This window comes from Vicugna pacos, unplaced genomic scaffold, assembly GCF_048564905.1.
Source record: "Vicugna pacos unplaced genomic scaffold, VicPac4 scaffold_17, whole genome shotgun sequence".
Lineage (NCBI taxonomy): Eukaryota > Metazoa > Chordata > Mammalia > Artiodactyla > Camelidae > Vicugna > Vicugna pacos.
Window position 1 is genome coordinate 4,575,910 of NW_027328738.1, and position 16,945 is coordinate 4,592,854.

At 45.3% G+C, this 16,945-nt stretch overlaps 1 long non-coding RNA gene across 1 annotated transcript; it reads right to left on the reverse strand.

The window, feature by feature from the left end:
• Window positions 1-11,297: 11,297 nt before the first annotated feature.
• On the reverse strand, window positions 11,298-16,257 carry LOC140692780 (uncharacterized). Its single transcript, XR_012068352.1, has 3 exons — window positions 16,076-16,257; window positions 11,633-11,703; window positions 11,298-11,424 (listed from the first exon to the last, which is right to left on the reverse strand). It is a non-coding gene; the product is annotated as an uncharacterized lncRNA (long non-coding RNA).
• Between the last annotated feature and the right edge of the window lie 688 nt (window positions 16,258-16,945).

Sequence of the window (16,945 nt, forward strand, 5' to 3'; positions counted from 1 at the left end):
GAACATAAGTCTCCTTTAGTGGGTCCCTGTGTACTGTGAACTGTTAGAAAGTTTAAAGACGTGTGAAACCATCAACTGAAAAGGGACACACTTCCCTCCATTGGTACGGTGCATAGAGCTCTGAACAAAAGGAAAGAGGGAAGAAGAAAGGCCCATGGGACGCTAGTGGGTAGAATCACATTTACCTTAGGAACCTCTCGTCGGATGCAGCCCCTCCCCCAACACTGACAAGATGCAGCAGCCATTGGGGATGGCAGTTAGCGGTTGGATTCCAGGTGGAATGTTGGTGTTTACCGCGAGGCTTGTTGTGGCTGTTGGATCCTAGGTAACCGGGCAGAGTTCTGTGGGTGGATCAGTGTGATGGAGGGGGTGCCGCCCTCTGTGGAGCTTGGCTTAGGTCTTTGGTCCGGGAAGCTGTGTAAGTTCGAGATACTGCTGCTGCCCAAAGACCTGAGGTCACAGGTCAGTTTCCAGAACCTGAAAGGGCAGACAGTGGAAGATCTGCCTGTCATCAGCTTACTGGTCAGGCTCCGAGGTACTTTCAGACTTGCCCAGTCCTGGTGAAGTCGACTTTAGGGGAGACACGAAGAGAAGCTGGCCGATAAGCTGGCTGCACGGATTGAGGAGAGATGCGAACACATGGATGAGAGATGTTCTGCTACAATGGAGAATACTGGCGTGGAGACAGCTGTAGAGGATACCAGGCTCAAAAGACATTCATGAGACATATTGAAACTCACTGATACAGGCAGAAACATACGGAGTGCCAACGTGGACTTGAGGAAGTTCCTCAATTCTCTTCTCCAATAACGGGTCCAAGGTCCCTGACGTCTGAAGGAGAAGAAATGGCAGAGATGATCAAAACGCTCCTGTTCTTGGAAGAGGTCGTGAGAATCCACACGTCCCAAGGGGCATTCCCAAGCCATTCAGACCAAAATTCAACAAGCCCAGGTAAGCCTTTTCCCAGGTTTGGGCCTAGCTAGTGAGCACTTGCCCTTGCCTCCCCTCCACTCAGGCATCCATTTTGAAGGATCAGTACCTGAGCTGCAATGAAGCCATTACGAGAAGAGCAAGCCCCTCCTAGAATCAGAGTTCCTCCAGCTTCACTCTCTGTGAACAACAGTGAACACCTTAAACGTCAAATAGTCTCGGCTGAAATAGATAAAATTGAATACTTAGCTCACACCTAGAAACGATGTCCTTCCGCTAGATTCAGCAAATGTTGTGTTTATGTCTTCCCTGGGGTGAAGGGAGTGTGGTAAGTGAGGGGAATCTTTGACTGAACATGAATCTGTATTAGGCTTCAGTTTTTCAAGACAGTGAAGGTAAATAGTACAAGTCAGAAAGTGAACTGAACTGTAAAAGTCGCCAATGACATTAAAGACACAGCTTATGTGGATGGTCTTTCACTTGAGTCAAGCCCCCGGGGGCACTATATCATGGGGGTGCAGACTTGGTTGCGTTAAATGGCTTTAAACTACAGGATCGGATGATTAAGCGTTCTCAACACTGATAGAAAAACACCTGGTTCTCAATAGACTAGCATAACTGCAGCAGGATTCTCCTAGCTAGAATGCCTCTAGGTGCTTTTGGATTCAAACCTAAATGTATATATTTGGTTTGTTTCCTCTTGTATTTTCCTAGAGAGGGATGTTACCCCTTGAAATGCCAACATTGGCCAGTAGGTGTCATTGGGATACAGGGCACCACATGCACAAGTGTATCCAAGGTTGGGGGTTATTCCATGTTTCCAAAAGTTATTTCATGGTTCCTGTTGGTTTCGGAGGCTTCAACCTTAAAGAGCTGACATGACCCCTTGAACAGTTTGGACTGCTAGTTTGCATTCTATCTGTCTAGCTTTTCCGTAGAGCTGACACAATGTTACCAAAATTGACAAGTCTGGCTTCTAGGTCGATTTAGTGTGTTTCAAAAAATAACTCCATTTTCGTATAACTCCCAAAACATGTAAATGAGTTCTGTTAAACTTCTTAAAGACTGCAAATGGGATATCAACACAATGTCAAAAATAGTTGTCTTCGGACAATCCCTCCCACCACGGCTGTATAGAAACAAAGAGCTAAGCAAATATCACATTTCTGTGAAATGTATCTGGATAGTGTTGATTCATCGATGCCCAGTTGGCAGAGAAGAAGTACAACCTGCACTCACTTGCTCCCATGTACAGAGCAATGGAAACATCCACTCACCCAGCCCTTAGCATAGGACACTGGCCGAAGAGAGGTCTGTTACTCCCAAAGACAGGATGAGGCCTCAGGACACCTGGAAGCAGGAGAATGCAAAGCAGGGAATGGAAACCAGTGCAGGTTCGGACCCCTGGTGATGGAGCAACAAGGGTGAAACTCTGTTTAACTTGGACGCACACTCTCAAGCGGACAGGAGACATGGGTTTGAAGGTGATGTGCTGAGATTTACAAGAGTGCACAGCAGATGCTTGGCTGAGAGAACTCAAAGAACCCAGCGCAAAATATCCCCACATTTAATTCTGAGACCAAGATCCAAGCTGCCAAATTTGAGGTAGCAGAGGCAATGGTCAGTGAGGCATAGAGCTACGGATGATGGCACACGCTGAGTCTCAGGGATCTGGAGTGCGTTGTGGGATGTGGTGGGTCGAATCAAGAGAGCAAACCGAACTGTGTACCAATAATAAATCAACCACACTGGTCGCGCGGTTACGATTACCGATATGTCCCATGGCCACACCCAGTACATCTGCAGGACCAGGGACCAATTGGGAATTTTGCCAATAGAGCACGTGTGGGGCTGAATCAGAGATATCGTGCATCTGGTCTGAGGGATCCAGGGGGCCTTGAATTTGAAATCAGAATGAAAAGCCTTAGGATATGCTACATTCATAACCTGGGCTGAGATTATGGTTTGGTTTGAGTCACAGGATGCGCAACAACTCTGTGGTTGCCTTCGTGCACCCGTGCCACAAGGATGAGAGGACAAGGGAGAGTGGTCCAAGTCCACAGCGTGAGAAGAGGAAGCATTCCCTTCAGCACTATCTCCCAAAAGCGGATGCTACATTTTGGATGGCACCGGCACGGTACGGCACCTAGGACAACAAGGAAGGTCTGCGGGATCATTCCAGCAGGCCCTGATATGTGACATCCATAGATATGCTTCCACTGGTGTTTCTGTAGACAGAGAAGCTCTGGAAAGAACTGATTTCATTGGGACATTCCCGTGGCAATAAAAAGCAGAAGAGCACTCTCAGTTTGCTGTTTTGGAAACACTCCAAAATGACATAGAGAAGAATGCAGAGCTGAGAACTTTTAGAAGCTTCATTTCCACAAGAGGAAGTGTCCTGTGCACTTTCAGAAGTGTGAGATAAGTATAATCAAAATGAAGTTATGCTAATCGAAGTAGAATGGGTTGTTCATCACAACTAATGCAACACCAGCAATTGGAGATATACCAAACAACACACACAGGTACAGGTTATGGCATCAATGCCTAGGAGAAATTGTCCTCACAGAAATCCCATGGAATTGCGTAGAGACAAGAGTCTAAAATTTTCAATTAACAAAGCCCTAGAAGTCTACATTAGATACCTGATATTACCTGACCAGTAGAGATGAAGAAGAACAGTAAAAGAAACAGGAAGTACCATTTTCAGTTCCAAAGATATTGAAGGCGCAAAAGATAAGCTTTCAAACAACTAGTCTGCAAAACGCTATCCAGAACAAGTGTTGAAAATGAAGGTCAGGAAAACACTGAAGAACACCAGTGTCTCAGAATCACAAAAGGCAGAATACCAGAAAAGGGGAAGAGAAAGTCTCAACACGAGTCAAAAATATCAGGAAACTCAATGGTTGTGATAATATCAGGGCTAAAATTCAGTCCTTAGCAGACTAGATAATGCAGAGGGACGCGTGAATGACTGTGAAGACAGGGGAAGAGAAAAACCTCGGTCAGAAGCAGACATAGGAAAGCAAGTGCCAACAAATGAAAACATTGCAGTTGAACCCTGGGTTAAGACAGGGCATGAAAGAATAGAAATCATGAGTCCCAGATGGAAAAGCAAGAGATAAAGAAACAAAAAGTGTCTGAAAATTTATCTGTAGAAAAATCAGACTGAAACTTGCTGAAAGCTAAGAAAGAATCATCTATGCGAATTCAGGAATTACACAGCATCCGAAGGAGGTGGAATCCCAATAGACCTACCAGCAGCTGTATGATTCAAATCAACAAAGTTCACGAATATCCGAGTGATTTAAAATGCACCTGGAGGAAACAACATAGTCACAAGGAAACCTCCAGAGGGTTTCAGCTGATATCTCGGCAGCAATATTGCAGGACAGAGAGGAGTGCCAGGACACAGACCATATCCTGAATGGCCAAATGCTGCCACCTAGGGTAGCCTATGCCACATGAACAACATTTCAAATAACGGCAGAGCTAGAGAATTCTACAGACCGGCAAATCTTAAAAGAATTCAGCAGTTCAAAAGTTTTTCTAAAAGAAAGGTTGAGAAAATTCCCCTGAATAGAAAAGCAGCAAGATGGAATGGAAAGAAGAAACCATTATTGGAAATGCAAGAAGAGCATGTGTGGCAGAGAAGAAAGAAGAAGAACTTAAGGAGGACATCAAAACCCTAAAGATGGGAGAGGGAAGCAGGAAATCATAGGTGATTGGAAGCACTCTCTTAAGTGAATCAGCTTATTTGACTGTGTCTGAAGCGAAAGGAGAGATGCATGGCCTGACGTGTTTGCAAAACAAGCGAGAAGAAGACCAACAAAGAATCAAACCAACAAACAAGCACCAAAATGGTATGGTTGGCTGACATATACAAAGGGAACCATGATTATTCAAAAGAAAATACTCAAGGTGAGGTCAAGGGTCATTCAGAACGCATCGACCCAGTATCGTGGCTTGCATGTACTCAGCACACTTGTATTCGGAAATCAGAAGCGTGCATTCATATTCGTACATTTTGATTCATAAGAGCATATCGTGACCTAACACTAATGCCGATTTGGAATCAAATGGATTCCTAGTCCGTGATGTAGACTTGTATGTCTTCCAACAGGATGAAGGAATGCCATATTCTAGGCTACGTAGAGAAGAAATGTAAGAAGCCTATAACAAAGGCAAGTAGCTCTGCCAAAGTGTACTAAGTGCAAAAGAGACCGACAGCAAAGTGCACATTGGGGTTGGTTTCATTTCTTGGAATTTCAGCCCCCATGAATCCAATGGATCCATGTCCTGAGAGTGTGGGTGTTTCAGCAGAAATCAGGCGACGCATATGTATTCCGGGTGTACGGATATTATAGGAACATAAGTCTCCTTTAGTGGGTCCCTGTGTACTGTGAACTGTTAGAAAGTTTAAAGACGTGTGAAACCATCAACTGAAAAGGGACACACTTCCCTCCATTGGTACGGTGCATAGAGCTCTGAACAAAAGGAAAGAGGGAAGAAGAAAGGCCCATGGGACGCTAGTGGGTAGAATCACATTTACCTTAGGAACCTCTCGTCGGATGCAGCCCCTCCCCCAACACTGACAAGATGCAGCAGCCATTGGGGATGGCAGTTAGCGGTTGGATTCCAGGTGGAATGTTGGTGTTTACCGCGAGGCTTGTTGTGGCTGTTGGATCCTAGGTAACCGGGCAGAGTTCTGTGGGTGGATCAGTGTGATGGAGGGGCTGCCGCCCTCTGTGGAGCTTGGCTTAGGTCTTTGGTCCGGAAAGCTGTGTAAGTTCGAGATACTGCTGCTGCCCAAAGACCTGAGGTCACAGGTCAGTTTCCAGAACCTGAAAGGGCAGACAGTGGAAGATCTGCCTGTCATCAGCTTACTGGTCAGGCTCCGAGGTACTTTCAGACTTGCCCAGTCCTGGTGAAGTCGACTTTAGGGGAGACACGAAGAGAAGCTGGCCGATAAGCTGGCTGCACGGATTGAGGAGAGATGCGAACACATGGATGAGAGATGTTCTGCTACAATGGAGAATACTGGCGTGGAGACAGCTGTAGAGGATACCAGGCTCAAAAGACATTCATGAGACATATTGAAACTCACTGATACAGGCAGAAACATACGGAGTGCCAACGTGGACTTGAGGAAGTTCCTCAATTCTCTTCTCCAATAACGGGTCCAAGGTCCCTGACGTCTGAAGGAGAAGAAATGGCAGAGATGATCAAAACGCTCCTGTTCTTGGAAGAGGTCGTGAGAATCCACACGTCCCAAGGGGCATTCCCAAGCCATTCAGACCAAAATTCAACAAGCCCAGGTAAGCCTTTTCCCAGGTTTGGGCCTAGCTAGTGAGCACTTGCCCTTGCCTCCCCTCCACTCAGGCATCCATTTTGAAGGATCAGTACCTGAGCTGCAATGAAGCCATTACGAGAAGAGCAAGCCCCTCCTAGAATCAGAGTTCCTCCAGCTTCACTCTCTGTGAACAACAGTGAACACCTTAAAGGTCAAATAGTCTCGGCTGAAATAGATAAAATTGAATACTTAGCTCACACCTAGAAACGATGTCCTTCCGCTAGATTCAGCAAATGTTGTGTTTATGTCTTCCCTGGGGTGAAGGGAGTGTGGTAAGTGAGGGGAATCTTTGACTGAACATGAATCTGTATTAGGCTTCAGTTTTTCAAGACAGTGAAGGTAAATAGTACAAGTCAGAAAGTGAACTGAACTGTAAAAGTCGCCAATGACATTTAAGACACAGCTTATGTGGATCGTCTTTCACTTGAGTCAAGCCCCCGGGGGCACTATATCATGGGGGTGCAGACTTGGTTGCGTTAAATGGCTTTAAACTACAGGATCGGATGATTAAGCGTTCTCAACACTGATAGAAAAACACCTGGTTCTCAATAGACTAGCATAACTGCAGCAGGATTCTCCTAGCTAGAATGCCTCTAGGTGCTTTTGGATTCAAACCTAAATGTATATATTTGGTTTGTTTCCTCTTGTATTTTCCTAGAGAGGGATGTTACCCCTTGAAATGCCAACATTGGCCAGTAGGTGTCATTGGGATACAGGGCACCACATGCACAAGTGTATCCAAGGTTGGGGGTTATTCCATGTTTCCAAAAGTTATTTCATGGTTCCTGTTGGTTTCGGAGGCTTCAACCTTAAAGAGCTGACATGACCCCTTGAACAGTTTGGACTGCTAGTTTGCATTCTATCTGTCTAGCTTTTCCGTAGAGCTGACACAATGTTACCAAAATTGACAAGTCTGGCTTCTAGGTCGATTTAGTGTGTTTCAAAAAATAACTCCATTTTCGTATAACTCCCAAAACATGTAAATGAGTTCTGTTAAACTTCTTAAAGACTGCAAATGGGATATCAACACAATGTCAAAAATAGTTGTCTTCGGACAATCCCTCACACCACGGCTGTATAGAAACAAAGAGCTAAGCAAATATCACATTTCTGTGAAATGTATCTGGATAGTGTTGATTCATCGATGCCCAGTTGGCAGAGAAGAAGTACAACCTGCACTCACTTGCTCCCATGTACAGAGCAATGGAAACATCCACTCACCCAGCCCTTAGCATAGGACACTGGCCGAAGAGAGGTCTGTTACTCCCAAAGACAGGATGAGGCCTCAGGACACCTGGAAGCAGGAGAATGCAAAGCAGGGAATGGAAACCAGTGCAGGTTCGGACCCCTGGTGATGGAGCAACAAGGGTGAAACTCTGTTTAACTTGGACGCACACTCTCAAGCGGACAGGAGACATGGGTTTGAAGGTGATGTGCTGAGATTTACAAGAGTGCACAGCAGATGCTTGGCTGAGAGAACTCAAAGAAACCAGCGCAAAATATCCCCACAGTTAATTCTGAGACCAAGATCCCAGCTGCCAAATTTGAGGTAGCAGAGGCAATGGTCAGTGAGGCATAGAGCTACGGATGATGGCACACGCTGAGTCTCAGGGATCTGGAGTGCGTTGTGGGATGTGGTGGGTCGAATCAAGAGAGCAAACCGAACTGTGTACCAATAATAAATCAACCACACTTGTCGCGCGGTTACGATTACCGATATGTCCCATGGCCACACCCAGTACATCTGCAGGACCAGGGACCAATTGGGAATTTTGCCAATAGAGCACGTGTGGGGCTGAATCAGAGATATCGTGCATCTGGTCTGAGGGATCCAGGGGGCCTTGAATTTGAAATCAGAATGAAAAGCCTTAGGATATGCTACATTCATAACCTGGGCTGGGATTATGGTTTGGTTTGAGTCACAGGATGCGCAACAACTCTGTGGTTGCCTTCGTGCACCCGTGCCAAAGGATGAGAGGACAAGGGAGAGTGGTCCAAGTCCACAGCGTGAGAAGAGGAAGCATTCCCTTCAGCACTATCTCCCAAAAGCGGATGCTACATTTTGGATGGCACCGGCACGGTACGGCACCTAGGACAACAAGGAAGGTCTGCGGGATCATTCCAGCAGGCCCTGATATGTGACATCCATAGATATGCTTCCACTGGTGTTTCTGTAGACAGAGAAGCTCTGGAAAGAACTGATTTCATTGGGACATTCCCGTGGCAATAAAAAGCAGAAGAGCACTCTCAGTTTGCTGTTTTGGAAACACTCCAAAATGACATAGAAAAGAATGCAGAGCTGAGAACTTTTAGAAGCTTCATTTCCACAAGAGGAAGTGTCCTGTGCACTTTCAGAAGTGTGAGATAAGTATAATCAAAATGAAGTTATGCTAATCGAAGTAGAATGGGTTGTTCATCACAACTAATGCAACACCAGCAATTGGAGATATACCAAACAACACACACAGGTACAGGTTATGGCATCAATGCCTAGGAGAAATTGTCCTCACAGAAATCCCATGGAATTGCGTAGAGACAAGAGTCTAAAATTTTCAATTAACAAAGCCCTAGAAGTCTACATTAGATACCTGATATTACCTGACCAGTAGAGATGAAGAAGAACAGTAAAAGAAACAGGAAGTACCATTTTCAGTTCCAAAGATATTGAAGGCGCAAAAGATAAGCTTTCAAACAACTAGTCTGCAAAACGCTATCCAGAACAAGTGTTGAAAATGAAGGTCAGGAAAACACTGAAGAACACCAGTGTCTCAGAATCACAAAAGGCAGAATACCAGAAAAGGGGAAGAGAAAGTCTCAACACGAGCCAAAAATGTCAGGAACCTCAATGGTTGTGATAATATCAGGGCTAAAATTCAGTCCTTAGCAGACTAGATAGTGCAGAGGGACGCGTGAATGACTGTGAAGACAGGGGAAGAGAAAAACCTCGGTCAGAAGCAGACATAGGAAAGCAAGTGCAAACAAATGAAAACATTGCAGTTGAACCCTGGGTTAAGACAGGGCATGAAAGAATAGAAATCATGAGTCCCAGATGGAAAAGCAAGAGATAAAGAAACAAAAAGTGTCTGAAAATTTACCTGTAGAAAAACCAGACTGAAACTTGCTGAAAGCCAAGAAAGAATCATCTATGCGAATTCAGGAATTACACAGCATCCGAAGGAGGTGGAATCCCAATAGACCTACCAGCAGCTGTATGATTCAAATCAACAAAGTTCACGAATATCCGAGTGATTTAAAATGCACCTGGAGGAAACAACATAGTCACAAGGAAACCTCCAGAGGGTTTCAGCTGATATCTCGGCAGCAATATTGCAGGACAGGGAGGAGTGCCAGGACACAGACCATATCCTGAATGGCCAAATGCTGCCACCTAGGGTAGCCTATGCCACATGAACACCATTTCAAATAACGGCAGAGCTAGAGAATTCTACAGACCGGCAAATCTTAAAAGAATTCAGCAGTTCAAAAGTTTTTCTAAAAGAAAGGTTGAGAAAACTCCCCTGAATAGAAAAGCAGCAAGATGGAATGGAAAGAAGAAACCATTATTGGAAATGCAAGAAGAGCATGTGTGGCAGAGAAGAAAGAAGAAGAACTTAAGGAGGACATCAAAACCCTAAAGATGGGAGAGGGAAGCAGGAAATCATAGGTGATTGGAAGCACTCTCTTAAGTGAATCAGCTTATTTGACTGTGTCTGAAGCGAAAGGAGAGATGCATGGCCTGACGTGTTTGCAAAACAAGCGAGAAGAAGACCAACAAAGAATCAAACCAACAAACAAGCACCAAAATGGTATGGTTGGCTGACATATACAAAGGGAACCATGATTATTCAAAAGAAAATACTCAAGGTGAGGTCAAGGGTCATTCAGAACGCATCGACCCAGTATCGTGGCTTGCATGTACTCAGCACACTTGTATTCGGAAATCAGAAGCGTGCATTCATATTCGTACATTTTGATTCATAAGAGCATATCGTGACCTAACACTAATGCCGATTTGGAATCAAATGGATTCCTAGTCCGTGATGTAGACTTGTATGTCTTCCAACAGGATGAAGGAATGCCATATTCTAGGCTACGTAGAGAAGAAATGTAAGAAGCCTATAACAAAGGCAAGTAGCTCTGCCAAAGTGTACTAAGTGCAAAAGAGACCGACAGCAAAGTGCACATTGGGGTTGGTTTCATTTCTTGGAATTTCAGCCCCCATGAATCCAATGGATCCATGTCCTGAGAGTGTGGGTGTTTCAGCAGAAATCAGGCGACGCATATGTATTCCGGGTGTACGGATATTATAGGAACATAAGTCTCCTTTAGTGGGTCCCTGTGTACTGTGAACTGTTAGAAAGTTTAAAGACGTGTGAAACCATCAACTGAAAAGGGACACACTTCCCTCCATTGGTACGGTGCATAGAGCTCTGAACAAAAGGAAAGAGGGAAGAAGAAAGGCCCATGGGACGCTAGTGGGTAGAATCACATTTACCTTAGGAACCTCTCGTCGGATGCAGCCCCTCCCCCAACACTGACAAGATGCAGCAGCCATTGGGGATGGCAGTTAGCGGTTGGATTCCAGGTGGAATGTTGGTGTTTACCGCGAGGCTTGTTGTGGCTGTTGGATCCTAGGTAACCGGGCAGAGTTCTGTGGGTGGATCAGTGTGATGGAGGGGCTGCCCCCCTCTGTGGAGCTTGGCTTAGGTCTTTGGTCCGGAAAGCTGTGTAAGTTCGAGATACTGCTGCTGCCCAAAGACCTGAGGTCACAGGTCAGTTTCCAGAACCTGAAAGGACAGACAGTGGAAGATCTGCCTGTCATCAGCTTACTGGTCAGGCTCCGAGGTACTTTCAGACTTGCCCAGTCCTGGTGAAGTCGACTTTAGGGGAGACACGAAGAGAAGCTGGCCGATAAGCTGGCTGCACGGATTGAGGAGAGATGCGAACACATGGATGAGAGATGTTCTGCTACAATGGAGAATACTGGCGTGGAGACAGCTGTAGAGGATACCAGGCTCAAAAGACATTCATGAGACATATTGAAACTCACTGATACAGGCAGAAACATACGGAGTGCCAACGTGGACTTGAGGAAGTTCCTCAATTCTCTTCTCCAATAACGGGTCCAAGGTCCCTGACGTCTGAAGGAGAAGAAATGGCAGAGATGATCAAAACGCTCCTGTTCTTGGAAGAGGTCGTGAGAATCCACACGTCCCAAGGGGCATTCCCAAGCCATTCAGACCAAAATTCAACAAGCCCAGGTAAGCCTTTTCCCAGGTTTGGGCCTAGCTAGTGAGCACTTGCCCTTGCCTCCCCTCCACTCAGGCATCCATTTTGAAGGATCAGTACCTGAGCTGCAATGAAGCCATTACGAGAAGAGCAAGCCCCTCCTAGAATCAGAGTTCCTCCAGCTTCACTCTCTGTGAACAACAGTGAACACCTTAAAGGTCAAATAGTCTCGGCTGAAATAGATAAAATTGAATACTTAGCTCACACCTAGAAACGATGTCCTTCCGCTAGATTCAGCAAATGTTGTGTTTATGTCTTCCCTGGGGTGAAGGGAGTGTGGTAAGTGAGGGGAATCTTTGACTGAACATGAATCTGTATTAGGCTTCAGTTTTTCAAGACAGTGAAGGTAAATAGTACAAGTCAGAAAGTGAACTGAACTGTAAAAGTCGCCAATGACATTTAAGACACAGCTTATGTGGATCGTCTTTCACTTGAGTCAAGCCCCCGGGGGCACTATATCATGGGGGTGCAGACTTGGTTGCGTTAAATGGCTTTAAACTACAGGATCGGATGATTAAGCGTTCTCAACACTGATAGAAAAACACCTGGTTCTCAATAGACTAGCATAACTGCAGCAGGATTCTCCTAGCTAGAATGCCTCTAGGTGCTTTTGGATTCAAACCTAAATGTATATATTTGGTTTGTTTCCTCTTGTATTTTCCTAGAGAGGGATGTTACCCCTTGAAATGCCAACATTGGCCAGTAGGTGTCATTGGGATACAGGGCACCACATGCACAAGTGTATCCAAGGTTGGGGGTTATTCCATGTTTCCAAAAGTTATTTCATGGTTCCTGTTGGTTTCGGAGGCTTCAACCTTAAAGAGCTGACATGACCCCTTGAACAGTTTGGACTGCTAGTTTGCATTCTATCTGTCTAGCTTTTCCGTAGAGCTGACACAATGTTACCAAAATTGACAAGTCTGGCTTCTAGGTCGATTTAGTGTGTTTCAAAAAATAACTCCATTTTCGTATAACTCCCAAAACATGTAAATGAGTTCTGTTAAACTTCTTAAAGACTGCAAATGGGATATCAACACAATGTCAAAAATAGTTGTCTTCGGACAATCCCTCACACCACGGCTGTATAGAAACAAAGAGCTAAGCAAATATCACATTTCTGTGAAATGTATCTGGATAGTGTTGATTCATCGATGCCCAGTTGGCAGAGAAGAAGTACAACCTGCACTCACTTGCTCCCATGTACAGAGCAATGGAAACATCCACTCACCCAGCCCTTAGCATAGGACACTGGCCGAAGAGAGGTCTGTTACTCCCAAAGACAGGATGAGGCCTCAGGACACCTGGAAGCAGGAGAATGCAAAGCAGGGAATGGAAACCAGTGCAGGTTCGGACCCCTGGTGATGGAGCAACAAGGGTGAAACTCTGTTTAACTTGGACGCACACTCTCAAGCGGACAGGAGACATGGGTTTGAAGGTGATGTGCTGAGATTTACAAGAGTGCACAGCAGATGCTTGGCTGAGAGAACTCAAAGAATCCAGCGCAAAATATCCCCACAGTTAATTCTGAGACCAAGATCCCAGCTGCCAAATTTGAGGTAGCAGAGGCAATGGTCAGTGAGGCATAGAGCTACGGATGATGGCACACGCTGAGTCTCAGGGATCTGGAGTGCGTTGTGGGATGTGGTGGGTCGAATCAAGAGAGCAAACCGAACTGTGTACCAATAATAAATCAACCACACTTGTCGCGCGGTTACGATTACCGATATGTCCCATGGCCACACCCAGTACATCTGCAGGACCAGGGACCAATTGGGAATTTTGCCAATAGAGCACGTGTGGGGCTGAATCAGAGATATCGTGCATCTGGTCTGAGGGATCCAGGGGGCCTTGAATTTGAAATCAGAATGAAAAGCCTTAGGATATGCTACATTCATAACCTGGGCTGGGATTATGGTTTGGTTTGAGTCACAGGATGCGCAACAACTCTGTGGTTGCCTTCGTGCACCCGTGCCAAAGGATGAGAGGACAAGGGAGAGTGGTCCAAGTCCACAGCGTGAGAAGAGGAAGCATTCCCTTCAGCACTATCTCCCAAAAGCGGATGCTACATTTTGGATGGCACCGGCACGGTACGGTACCTAGGACAACAAGGAAGGTCTGCGGGATCATTCCAGCAGGCCCTGATATGTGACATCCATAGATATGCTTCCACTGGTGTTTCTGTAGACAGAGAAGCTCTGGAAAGAACTGATTTCATTGGGACATTCCCGTGGCAATAAAAATCAGAAGAGCACTCTCAGTTTGCTGTTTTGGAAACACTCCAAAATGACATAGAGAAGAATGCAGAGCTGAGAACTTTTAGAAGCTTCATTTCCACAAGAGGAAGTGTCCTGTGCACTTTCAGAAGTGTGAGATAAGTATAATCAAAATGAAGTTATGCTAATCGAAGTAGAATGGGTTGTTCATCACAACTAATGCAACACCAGCAATTGGAGATATACCAAACAACACACACAGGTACAGGTTATGGCATCAATGCCTAGGAGAAATTGTCCTCACAGAAATCCCATGGAATTGCGTAGAGACAAGAGTCTAAAATTTTCAATTAACAAAGCCCTAGAAGTCTACATTAGATACCTGATATTACCTGACCAGTAGAGATGAAGAAGAACAGTAAAAGAAACAGGAAGTACCATTTTCAGTTCCAAAGATATTGAAGGCGCAAAAGATAAGCTTTCAAACAACTAGTCTGCAAAACGCTATCCAGAACAAGTGTTGAAAATGAAGGTCAGGAAAACACTGAAGAACACCAGTGTCTCAGAATCACAAAAGGCAGAATACCAGAAAAGGGGAAGAGAAAGTCTCAACACGAGACAAAAATGTCAGGAAACTCAATGGTTGTGATAATATCAGGGCTAAAATTCAGTCCTTAGCAGACTAGATAATGCAGAGGGACGCGTGAATGACTGTGAAGACAGGGGAAGAGAAAAACCTCGGTCAGAAGCAGACATAGGAAAGCAAGTGCCAACAAATGAAAACATTGCAGTTGAACCCTGGGTTAAGACAGGGCATGAAAGAATAGAAATCATGAGTCCCAGATGGAAAAGCAAGAGATAAAGAAACAAAAAGTGTCTGAAAATTTATCTGTAGAAAAATCAGACTGAAACTTGCTGAAAGCCAAGAAAGAATCATCTATGCGAATTCAGGAATTACACAGCATCCGAAGGAGGTGGAATCCCAATAGACCTACCAGCAGCTGTATGATTCAAATCAACAAAGTTCACGAATATCCGAGTGATTTAAAATGCACCTGGAGGAAACAACATAGTCACAAGGAAACCTCCAGAGGGGTTTCAGCTGATATCTCGGCAGCAATTTTGCAGGACAGGGAGGAGTGCCAGGACACAGACCATATCCTGAATGGCCAAATGCTGCCACCTAGGGTAGCCTATGCCACATGAACACCATTTCAAATAACGGCAGAGCTAGAGAATTCTACAGACCGGCAAATCTTAAAAGAATTCAGCAGTTCAAAAGTTTTTCTAAAAGAAAGGTTGAGAAAACTCCCCTGAATAGAAAAGCAGCAAGATGGAATGGAAAGAAGAAACCATTATTGGAAATGCAAGAAGAGCATGTGTGGCAGAGAAGAAAGAAGAAGAACTTAAGGAGGACATCAAAACCCTAAAGATGGGAGAGGGAAGCAGGAAATCATAGGTGATTGGAAGCACTCTCTTAAGTGAATCAGCTTATTTGACTGTGTCTGAAGCGAAAGGAGAGATGCATGGCCTGACGTGTTTGCAAAACAAGCGAGAAGAAGACCAACAAAGAATCAAACCAACAAACAAGCACCAAAATGGTATGGTTGGCTGACATATACAAAGGGAACCATGATTATTCAAAAGAAAATACTCAAGGTGAGGTCAAGGGTCATTCAGAACGCATCGACCCAGTATCGTGGCTTGCATGTACTCAGCACACTTGTATTCGGAAATCAGAAGCGTGCATTCATATTCGTACATTTTGATTCATAAGAGCATATCGTGACCTAACACTAATGCCGATTTGGAATCAAATGGATTCCTAGTCCGTGATGTAGACTTGTATGTCTTCCAACAGGATGAAGGAATGCCATATTCTAGGCTACGTAGAGAAGAAATGTAAGAAGCCTATAACAAAGGCAAGTAGCTCTGCCAAAGTGTACTAAGTGCAAAAGAGACCGACAGCAAAGTGCACATTGGGGTTGGTTTCATTTCTTGGAATTTCAGCCCCCATGAATCCAATGGATCCATGTCCTGAGAGTGTGGGTGTTTCAGCAGAAATCAGGCGACGCATATGTATTCCGGGTGTACGGATATTATAGGAACATAAGTCTCCTTTAGTGGGTCCCTGTGTACTGTGAACTGTTAGAAAGTTTAAAGACGTGTGAAACCATCAACTGAAAAGGGACACACTTCCCTCCATTGGTACGGTGCATAGAGCTCTGAACAAAAGGAAAGAGGGAAGAAGAAAGACCCATGGGACGCTAGTGGGTAGAATCACATTTACCTTAGGAACCTCTCGTCGGATGCAGCCCCTCCCCCAACACTGACAAGATGCAGCAGCCATTGGGGATGGCAGTTAGCGGTTGGATTCCAGGTGGAATGTTGGTGTTTACCGCGAGGCTTGTTGTGGCTGTTGGATCCTAGGTAACCGGGCAGAGTTCTGTGGGTGGATCAGTGTGATGGAGGGGCTGCCGCCCTCTGTGGAGCTTGGCTTAGGTCTTTGGTCCGGAAAGCTGTGTAAGTTCGAGATACTGCTGCTGCCCAAAGACCTGAGGTCACAGGTCAGTTTCCAGAACCTGAAAGGGCAGACAGTGGAAGATCTGCCTGTCATCAGCTTACTGGTCAGGCTCCGAGGTACTTTCAGACTTGCCCAGTCCTGGTGAAGTCGACTTTAGGGGAGACACGAAGAGAAGCTGGCCGATAAGCTGGCTGCACGGATTGAGGAGAGATGCGAACACATGGATGAGAGATGTTCTGCTACAATGGAGAATACTGGCGTGGAGACAGCTGTAGAGGATACCAGGCTCAAAAGACATTCATGAGACATATTGAAACTCACTGATACAGGCAGAAACATACGGAGTGCCAACGTGGACTTGAGGAAGTTCCTCAATTCTCTTCTCCAATAACGGGTCCAAGGTCCCTGACGTCTGAAGGAGAAGAAATGGCAGAGATGATCAAAACGCTCCTGTTCTTGGAAGAGGTCGTGAGAATCCACACGTCCCAAGGGGCATTCCCAAGCCATTCAGACCAAAATTCAACAAGCCCAGGTAAGCCTTTTCCCAGGTTTGGGCCTAGCTAGTGAGCACTTGCCCTTGCCTCCCCTCCACTCAGGCATCCATTTTGAAGGATCAGTACCTGAGCTGCAATGAAG